The sequence below is a fragment of the Myotis myotis genome, unplaced genomic scaffold, assembly GCF_014108235.1.
Source record: "Myotis myotis isolate mMyoMyo1 unplaced genomic scaffold, mMyoMyo1.p scaffold_m19_p_7, whole genome shotgun sequence".
NCBI lineage: Eukaryota > Metazoa > Chordata > Mammalia > Chiroptera > Vespertilionidae > Myotis > Myotis myotis.
Genome location: NW_023416379.1, coordinates 44,502,915 through 44,514,246, shown reverse-complemented (window position 1 = coordinate 44,514,246; position 11,332 = coordinate 44,502,915).

The following is an 11,332-nucleotide window of genomic DNA, read 5'->3' as shown; positions in this document are numbered from 1 at the left end:
TATCTATTATAAGCCAGGTAATATGTTGGAGAATCAGGCAGAGAAGAGTAAATAAAATAGATGTAATAAGTATACTGTTGTTGCTTAGCGACTGCCACACACACACACACACACACACACCATCACACTCATACATGGAAAAATCAATGCACTAATCACATATTGAACTAACTAGTTTTAAAGACTCAACAAAGAACTCATATGGGAAATGCAGGGGTAGGGTGAAAATGATGAAGAGATCTTTATGTAAAAAGAGGTAATCAGGTTAACAGAACTGTGGGTGAGACCATATTGTAAACATATTTCCATATCAATTTTCATAATTTTACAATACCATTCTTAATGTTGCCTAGTAACTTGTAAAATTGTACATTATCTAGTATTAAGATATCCCTGACTGGTTCATCTTTGTAAACAAATTTTGTGTGCTTGTCTCATCCTATCATTAAGGCAAATTACTTATGCTACAGCATCAATGTTGTCTTACTATAAATTAAGTGTACAAAATAAAATTAACTTTTTTCTTTCTCACTTATGTTAATTTTCATAGCTTTTTTAGAATCTCTACTCCCACTCAACAGTTGAAAAATCTTAAATTAATGAATTAAGGATTACCTAGTAACTAATTTAACTCAGTCCTTTTCAAGCATAAATACATTAATTTAAAAATCAAACCGGCTATATAAGCAATATCTATTCTCTTGAGGTTTTTAAACTTGCCCTCCTCCTTCCCAAGGTGGCATCGGGGCACAGCATGGCTTGTGATAACTCCATGGGGCAAGGTCTTCCTCCAACTGGCATCTGGGCACCAGCCCGCAGTTGTGCATCCCCACCCGCAGAGTCTGCAGCGGATAAAACCCTCGATCGCCTCTTTCACATGGGTCATTCCCAGTGACAGGTTTGGGAGTTTGTCTACACTCCACCGTCAGCACGCTAGTGCGCACCTTCTGAGTTCACCTTGGGGTTGTCCTTTAGCCAGCTGCTACCATGCTGCCTTGGAAGATGCATGCCTTTAAGTCTCAGTTATGCCCATATTCTTCCTTGTGCCTGTGACAACCTCGGGCACATTGCCAGCTATGTGCAGCCCATGGAGACTTGACCCCTCTCTGTTTTAAGGTAGCTATGTTGCCATTTCTACTCTCCTGTTGGCGCAGGACACTCTGCGAGTCTCCTGAAAAGTAGCACATAAAAAAAGAGCACATGCTTTGGCTTCTATTCAAAACTCCCCCTTTCTGTGCCGTTTGGCCTGAAGGGTGGAAACAAGCACATTCACATTGGACTCCTTCCCTTTCCTCCCGTTCTCTAGGGCTTCTTCTCTGTAGCCCCAGGAAAGAATTAGATTATACTCTAGAATTTTTTCCTGCTTGATCATCTGTTCTGTGGTCAGAACTTTAAGCTGTGACTCATTGCAATGTACAAACTTTTCTCATTTATCATTAAAGTCTGGCTTTTGAGAATCAAAAGTACTTGTTTATAGGCTATCAATTCACAAGGGATTAAATAGCCTCTGTTTTGAAATTTAAGTCAAGCAATGATTCCCTTGTTCTTGGCAGTTCCCAGCCCCACTTCCACATAGCAACATTATTCCACCTATCTATTGGGTGAGGCAGCTGCTAAGTAACTCTAAAAAGGGAATTGCCACATAACACATTAGTTTGATGTCTCAAAAATGGATCCCTGATATCACTAGAAGTGAATTTGTTGAGTCAAGGGAAATGTGTTTTATCTATTTCTTATAAGCTTGCAGGCATTTTAGCTCTAATCACTTCCATACTAATATTAGCCATTATTCCTTAAAGACCTTTAATACATGTTACTAAATTATCCCCCAAAAGCATATGATGAATATCCTTTAAAAACCCTCAAGCATGTTAATATAAAATATAGGTATTAATATGTTTTAATATTTGTCAAATTGATAAATAACAAATAGTACCTCATTGCTTTAATTACGAAAAACTACGAACAAATTTGACAGGTAATTTGATAGTTATAATTCATTCATTTAATAAATATGGGTAGGGTTACATATGTGTGTTAGACAGTGGAAAAACCCGCAAGACACGATTCTGCAACTCTTATATTCAAAAGACTCACAGTCTAATGGGACACAGCTTGTAAACAATTACTTACGGGTGTCAACATGAAGAACGGAAAATAACACATTAAATGATCTTTAAAGTTCTCCAGTCCAAACTGATACTTTAATATTTTTTAAGCTTTTTTTTAGAGAGAGGGGGAGAAAGGAAAAAGCTCTCTTTATTAAATTTTTACAAAGCCAACTAACAAGTATAGAAAAAAATGATAGAAAGTGATCATTTTACTAGCATTATAAAAACTATTTATTCAGCTAGCATCATCCTTGGATGCTAGAAGTAATTATTGGATGAATTCTTGTTGGGAGCAGTTTATAGAGAAATTAAGTTGAGAGATACTATCTTACTAGATTATTAAATTTAACAACAATAATAGGGAAAACTAACACCATGTGCCTTTTATGTGATTCAATAAGAGACACACAACATCACCTATGTAATATTCTTGCCAAAACATTTAACCTAAATTAATCATAAAGAAACATTTAAGTCAGACAAATTAAAATGAGGGGACATTCTGAAAACAACCATCCAGGTTCTGAAAGAAAATGACAACACAAAAAGCCCCTCTCTATGTTCCCCTTCCCCCCAGAAAAGATTAGGAAACTGTTCTAGGATAAAGGAGACAAAAGAGATATAATAACTAGATACAACAAATGACTGTTGATTGGACCCTGAATCAAATAAAAATACACAAAAGGTATAATTTCTTTTAGATATCTTTAGGCAGTGGGGGAATATTTGAAAGGGATTAGCATATGCCGTAACAGTGTCAACAGTAAATTTTCTGATTGTGGTTGTGAAGGAGAAAGTCCTTTTCATTATGAGATGAATGTTGAAGTATCTAGGGATGAAACATATTGATGTTTGCAAATAATTCAAGTCGGGGGGAGGTAGAGAGTGGGAGGGAGGAGGTGGGGGGAGACAAAGCAAATATGGCAAAGTTCTAACAATCCATGAACCTAGGGAAGGGGTAGATAGCTATCCATTATACCATTTGGCAACTTTTCCATAGGTCTTAATTATTTTGAAATAAAAAATTGGAATTTTTTTTAATGATTACAAAAAGAAAAAAAATGTGCCATGAGAAGGCAATAGTAATGAATAGTGGAGTCACAAGAAACGGGAACACAAACCCTTCTCTCTTTTTGGTCCAGGCATACTCTGTCGCTTGGGGGCAGTACACCATTCTGTGGCTTAAATACCATCTGATGCTGAAGACTGCCAAGTTTATGTCCCTAGTTCTATCTTCCCCAGTAGCTTTTAATTGCTGACTCTCCATTGTCTGGCACCTTGGAGGCCCTCAGTAAATGCTTGAGAATGAATCAATATACTCTGCATGGAGGAGAGTGGGGCAATGTCATAGAGTAGGAGGTTCTTCCTGTTGGTTTTTTAAAAATGAGCAGATATGAGTAGTAAGGTAAATGGAAATGTGGCCTGACACATCTTCGTCGCATTCTTGCCCCAATGCCTTTTGATCTAGACAGTGCACTAGATGATCAACACAAGCTGGGGCAGAGCAGAAGGGCAGGCGAAGTGGAGCATGGTCTCCCTGTGTCATGGCAATGGCAGGCTTTTGGCTGACTGCTGTCTGTGCTAAAGCAGGCCAAATATTGTCAACTCTGATTTTTCAATAGAAATTGGAAATTCACAGATAACTGAAATTTCCCAATTTTTAAAACAGTTTTCAGGACTAGATGAAACATGTCTACTGAATTATGCAGTTTGAGGTCCCAGATCAAAAACATGATATAGTTGTAAGAGGTGAGAATTGGGACCATAGAAAGACTCAGATCATGGACACTCATATGCAAGATATACTAAACACATAGAATCAGCCTGAGTTGAGCTTCGTGTTCTATGAACCAGGAGGTCATGGTTTGATTTCTGGTCAGGGCACATGCCCAGTTTTCCCCCTGGTACCCTGTAGGGGGTGTGCAGGATGCAGCCAATCAATGATTCTCTCTCATCATTCATCTCTCTCTCTCTCTCTCTCTCATCAATAGAAATATATTTAAAAATATAGGTTCAACTTTTAGCAAAATATTAAATGTGTTTAATGAGAGAGGAATAAGAAATGATCATTCAGAAACCATCAACAAAACAACAAGAGCCCTAACCGGTTTGGTTCAGTGGATAGAGCGTTGGCCTGTGGACTGAAAGGTCCCAGGTTCGATTCTGGTCAAGGGCATGTACCTTGGTTATGGGCAAATCCCCAGTAGGGGGTGTGCAGGACACAGCTGATCCATGTTTCTCTCTCATCGATGTTTCTAACTCTCTATTCCTCTCCCTTTCTCTCTGTAAAAAGTCAATAAAATATATTTAAAAAACAAAACAAAACAAGAAAGCCCACTGCATGGGAGAACATATTTGCCAATGCTATCTCAGATAAGGGTTTAATCTCCAAAATGTACAGGAAACTCATACAACTTAACAAAAGGAAGATAAAGAACCCAATCAAAAAATGGGCAAAGGACCTAAATAGACACTTTTCGAAAGAGGACATACAGAAGGCCAAAAGACATATGAAAACATGCTCAAAGTCACTAATCATCTGAGAGATGCAAATCAAAACAACAATGAGGTACCACCTCACACCTGTCAGAATGGTTATCATCAACAAATCAACAAACGACAAGTGCTGGTGAGGATGCGGAGAAAAATGAACCCTTGTGCACTGGCTGGTGGGAATGCAGACTGGTGTGGCCACTGTGGAGAACAGTATGGAGTTTCCTCAAAAAGTTAAAAGTGGAACTCCCATTCAACCCAGTAATCCCACTTCTGGGAATATATGCCAAGAAACCAGAAACACAAATCAGAAAGGATATATGCATCCCTATATTCATAGCAGCACAACTCACCATAGCTAAGATTTGGAAACAGCCTAAGTGCCCATCAGCAGATGAGTGGATTAGAAAACTGTGGCACATCTACACAATGGAATACTATGCTACTATAAAAAATAAGGAACTCTTACCATTTGCAACAACATGGATGGACCTGGAGAACATTATGCTAAGTGAAATAAGCCAGTTGGAGAAAGATAAATATCACATGATCTCACTCATGTGGGATATAATGAACAACATAAATTGATGAACAAAAATCGATCCAAAGACTAAGAAACACTGAACAGACTGTCCAACCTCAGAGGAGGCAGGGGGAGAGGGGTAAGAGATCAACCAAAGGACTTGTATGCAGCATATTAGCATAACCAATGGACATGGACACTGCGGTGGTGGGAGCTTGTCCTGGGGAGCAGGGGGGGGGGTCAATCGGGAAAAAAGGAGACATATGTAATACTTTCAACAAACAAAAAAGAAATGATCATTTGTCAAAGCAGAATAAGGGTGACAAGTTCTAAATAAGAGGTAAAAACATTTTTTCAACACACACACACACACACACACACACACACACACACACACAGTACATTTCTAGCTCTCCAGAGCCCCTCTGCACTGGCTGTGCCTGGGAAAGTGGCAGAGCCTGGCAAAGACGCATTGGTGGTGGAGATTGGATTGCAGGGCCTGGAGCTGAAGCAAAAAATGTCATGTTGACACTGCCTGGGATATCACAGATTGTTCTAAGGAATCCTGCCTTAGTAGGTGAAGGCAAGAACCAAAACGCAGAGGTCATAAGTACAGATCCTGACAGCACATTCCCAGCTCTGTAATCTTCCTTCATATACCTCCCTTGTATCTTTATCTTCCTAAGGAATTTTGTTAACCTGAGGAAACATTGTTAGCACCTATAGTTTGCATCATTTAGTTTCCCACATTTTTGGCCTCCAGATTTATAATTATTCCATAACTGTTTCTGAGCGCCTACTCTGGGCCAGGGACTATCATAGAGTGAAGAGTTGAAACAGACAATAATAACAAGCCAACAAATTAGCCTGCAATAATTTCATAGATGTTTGCAGAAGAAGTGAGACTCTGATCAAACGCTTAAGTGTTCATCAATAGATAAATGGGTAAAGAAGATGTGTTATACACACACACACACACACACACACACACACAATATTCAGCCATGAGGAAGAAGGAAATCTTACCATTTTCAACAACATGGATGGACCTGGAGGGAATTATGCTAAGAGTAATAACCCAGACAAAGAAAGACAAATACTACATGGTACCACTTATATGTGGAATTAAAAAAAAATTCAAACTCATAGAAACAAAGAGTAGAAAAGTGGTTGTCAGAGGTGGAGTACACAGGGAGAGGTTGGTAAAAAGGTAGAAACTTTTAACTATAAGATAATTAAAGCCTGAGGATCTAATGCAAGACATAGTGACTAGAACTGATAAACCTGTAATTGAAGTTGTTACAAGAGTGGAACTTGAATGTTCTCACACACAAAAAAGATAAACATGTGAAGTGATGGATGGGTTAATTAACTAGTTGGAAATCCTTTCATCATATACATGCATATCAAATCACCACAATGTATACTTTAAACATCTTACAATTTTATTCATCAATTTTATCTCAATGAAATTGAAAAATAAAAAAAAAATAATGTGAGGCACATTATGACTTACTCAAAATTCTCTATGAAAGAGTGGAATCAGCTGTGTATGAGGAAGTGTGGGCCAAAGAAGCAAAATTCAGCACTTCCCCTAATGTGGGCTTTTGCAGACAACTCCTACTGAGAACCATACTCAGGGGCAAGAGCGATTAGGTAAATTCATAATAATAAGTAGGGTTTTAATGGAAATTGAGTATTAAAACATTTAATAGCACTTGAAACTCCCTTTGTAAAATTCTCACCTTTAGACATTCCATAAATTAAAGATGTTAAGGATACTCCCTTGAATAACTCAAGTTATTATGATGATATCACTCAAGTTATATTTCATGCTAATTTTAGATAACTTTTAATCAGAGCAGCAATTTAGAAAATTTTTTGTATCAGTGAGAATGCTTGAGTAAATTACTCACGGGAATTCATAAGTCACAGTAGAGACACAGACCCTTGATATAACGGGATGAAGGGACAAGGCATTCCCAGTGAAAGGCATCCAGGAAGAAATCCAGAAAGCTCTATGTGCACACTTCTCATTGGGACTTAAACCTTTCATGGGCATGTAACTGTGTAATCTCTGTCTAGCCACTCCAAACAGCCATAGAGGATTATTAGCCAACTCAAAATGCATCTGAATTTACAGTTAAATTTTTCAAGACATACTTTCAAAATTCACCTTGGTCATGGAGAGAAGAAGCAAGACCAAGTAATAGTTGTTTATGGCACCATTTAAGAGATTTTCTTTCACTGATTAGAGAGAAAAAAATGATCACAAGTCAAAACAGAATAAGGGAGACAAATCCTAAGCAAGATATAAAAAAATAACTTCAGCCTTGATTTGACATCTTGATTTTGTCAGTAGAGCCTATGACTTAGGTGCCCATATTCTACTTGAGTAAACATAGTTAAATACTGGCAACCAAGATAATTTGATTTTCCCATCACCATAACTTCTAGACCATACCTAATGCAGGAGGCCTGGGTTGCTGCTACTGCTACTACTACTACTACTACTACTACTACTACTACTACTATTACCAATAATGTGTTCAAAATATTTTTGTAAATAATCCACCCCCACAATTCTCCAAAATAGAAAAAGTGGTATATAAGATGATCAAGTCTAGAGATTTACTGTCCCTGCTGCCACTTCTCTTCTCACACCAACAGCAGACGTTACTAATCACTCTTTCTCACTAAGCGTAGATCCCTCTCAGAGTCTTTTTCACTTTCAGTGGATGTGTATATCATAGTTAGCATGACAAGAACAAAGGCATATTAGCTATCCCTAACATAATATAACCCATCCTTTTACAGATAAAGAAATGTTTGCAAGATGATTCCATAGCAAATTAGTGGCAGAGTTAGGACAACAATACGACTCATCTCCCCACTCTCAGCTCTTTCTGCTGCCCCACATGTCATCTGCCAGAAAATACCACCCAAATGACAGAATTTAAAAAACTCACAATAATTTTTAAATTTCATTATTCACAAAGCTGTTCTAATAAAGAGACTTTGGTCCAATATATTTACTAGCTCATCTGGCCACCATTCTTTGCACAGCAAGTATAATCAGTTGTCTCTGGGGGGAAGAGGGAGATTTCAGCAGTTGCTGAAATACATGCATTTATAAAGACTGCTAGCATGTTCGCATCCTACAAAAATGCACACAATCAATCTCAAAACATCACCAGCCCTTCAAATAGAAGGATTCTAACTACATGTGAGGGGTAACAGATCAAAGTCAGCTAAGACTAATAAACATGAAAAAAGCGGAGCCAGAGAGAAAGACAGATGCCGATAAGTACTTCTTACCATTTAAGACAGCTTATAACTCTAACCAGTCTGCTAAAAACAGACAATGGACTGATTGCTATTGTTTTACTGATTAACGATTCTCTATGCTTTTTCCCAAAAGGCACCCAGGCAAACTTTACTAAGTAAATATTGACACCTGTAAACCAAGCTGGCTAATGCCTTTGGCTCTCCAGCTATCTTCCCATCTGTTGCCTGAGAATTTTAAGCAACGTATTTTGGGACTCTTGCTCTCTTTCCATTGTAAACTGTAAAAAATGCTACCCAAGAAGCTAATCCGAAAGCCACATGGCCCTAGAGGAGCCTGTGGCAAGTAAAGGGAAATGTAGTCTAATATGTAAAATGCGTCTCCCACTGGCCTCCTCGGCCACCCCGCCTTTAGTTAACAGCATGCCAGGGTAATCTGCTTAGTTACCAAGTGGGGCTTTCTTCTCTCTTCCCTATGAGATCACCCAGACCACGATCAAAGCCCAAACACACTCTCTGCCAGTTCTATTGTTCCCCAGAGTGGGATTAATGGCTAATTATGTCAGGTCACTCATCCAGATGGCCTCTCAGATGTCCCTTTGTCATTGTCTGACCTTCCATATGCCCCTTTGACCTTGAGGTTTATTTCCATGGAAACATGAAGCCTCAGTTTCCTTGCTGAGATTGCCAAGAATTGGCCAAAAGGAGGGATAAGGGGTAATCTGCCCACACTTTGTATTCTGCGTCCATCTCCCGCCTTGTTAAATCCAATGAATAGATTAAAAAAAACGCTATCTGGTCCCAGCTGAGTGATGACCATGGTCATGATTCTATGTTACATGCTATGTTTTTTAAATTAGCAGACAGCTTTGCACATGGAAACGTGCATTCAATTTGAAGAACATCAATCGCCATAATGTGAGCTTTTTATCTCATTAATGTTAAGCAAGGGTAATAGAATGGAATTACAAAATATCACTGTGAAAGGAATACAATTCAGGGAATTACAGATATCCCCCACTAAAGCCCTAGAGATGTTTGGATCAGCCAACTTGTTCAGTTTCATAAATTAAAGATTCTTTACTTGCTACCTTTTCTGGGATTTAAATTATAGCCTCAGATGTTGATCTTAATCTGGAGGAGGATTTTAAAGTGGTTAGTAAAATAGAGACATTTCCTCAAAACTACCAAATAAGTAAATAAAAACAGGAAACTGACTCATGAACTCAATTAAATAAAAGAGGTTGAATATGTATTTCATGGGATGAAATGTATTTCCCTTTACACTTTAAAGAAGACTAAAGAATAACTCAAATATCTAAACACTCTCTTGAGTTCATCCAAGCCTGAAATGTCTCCCTGCTCTGCACATGAATTCATACAAGCACAGGGCCCTCGTGGGGAATGCAAGCAGCGTGGGAGGTGCCACATGTGCCCAAGTTCCCTGACAGGGTGCACTATGAATCTCCCCTCGCTGGTGGTCAGAAAGCTACCGGTTCCAGCTGAGAATTCTCAATTTATTGAAGAAGAAAATCATAGAGCTAAGTAAAAGAAGGGGTTTTCTTTTTCTTTCTTGTATTATTTTTGAGGGACCATTTTACCTTCTGAATCCAGAAAGGAAGACTTGGGTCAAAAGGAAGAACTCCCCTTGGTTAATGCCAAGCAATCCCCTCCACTGCCCCCACCCCCACTCCCAGGGCTCTAAGGCCCTTGGAAAGCAGCAGGGGTGCCTTGCTCACTGCACACTACAGGATCTCCAGGATCTCCAGTGCCCAGCACAGTGCCTGCATAATCTAGGTTTCTACAACCTTGCTGAATGAATGAATGAGGAATGAATGTTAGTGCCAGCCTGTGTGTACCAGAGACCTTCAAAACTTTGTTTTCATCCAATAATAGCCAGGAGTTGTTTATTTAAAAAAAGCTTCCTGCGTATGCAAATTCAGCCTCGAGGAACACAAATTCAACATACAACACAGGAATCTTTTCCTTCCATTAAAAAGAGACTGATAGATTTCCACCAGTGTAAAAGGACAGAACGTTCCTAATCGTTTGAGAATGTGGCCAGAGAACTCCTGCCATGTTTCAGCGTTCTAGGCCTTTTGTTATGGCTCCATTCCACACGCGATACTCATTACATCTTCTGGGTTTGCCATCACCACTCCCAGACAGAGATTCTCTTCCTTCTCAGAATAGCATTGCTCAGAGACACAGCAAACTGATAGCCCATACTGTGGACACGGAGGGGTGACAGGTGACCTGTCAACAGTGGAAGCTATAAATCTGCTACCTTCCAGGTTATGCAACAGTGTAATTTAGTGGTTTTTATTATTTCCATTTGTGGAAGACAGATTTTTTTCCTAGGGATATATCTATTTAAATCATTTTTTAATTTCTAAGAAATGCTTTGTCATGTGTAAGACTCACAGGCTTTACCAGTCGTAAGACTTCATCATCTTAATTAGCAACATATCCCAAATGCTGACATTCTAACTCAGTAGAAATATGACTCGAACATAAATTCAAATCTTTCATTAGCTGAGGCTCATCTTAACAGCATCTGACACTTGTCTAGATTCCAGTTTCCTCATCTGCAGATCATACTAATGTACCCTGTTAAGTCCTTGTAACAGCTAGGAGTTGGAATCATTCTCCTGCATTGGAGAATTTCACATACTGAAACTAAAATCTCAGGGTTGCCTGAAAGGTTCAGGAGAACCAGCTAGTATATTAGAATACTGACTGCGTCAAGGAGGAAATTAGTGTCTCAAAGAACAGGGCCCTGGAGGCCAGTGTCACTCACGCACTGCTTGATTGATTTTTATGATCCTTGTAAATTGCCTTATAAGTTGTTTACATCAATGAAAAAATATTTAAGTGTCTGTTATGTGCCAGGTCCTGGCTGAGTTTCTGGAAGTACAAT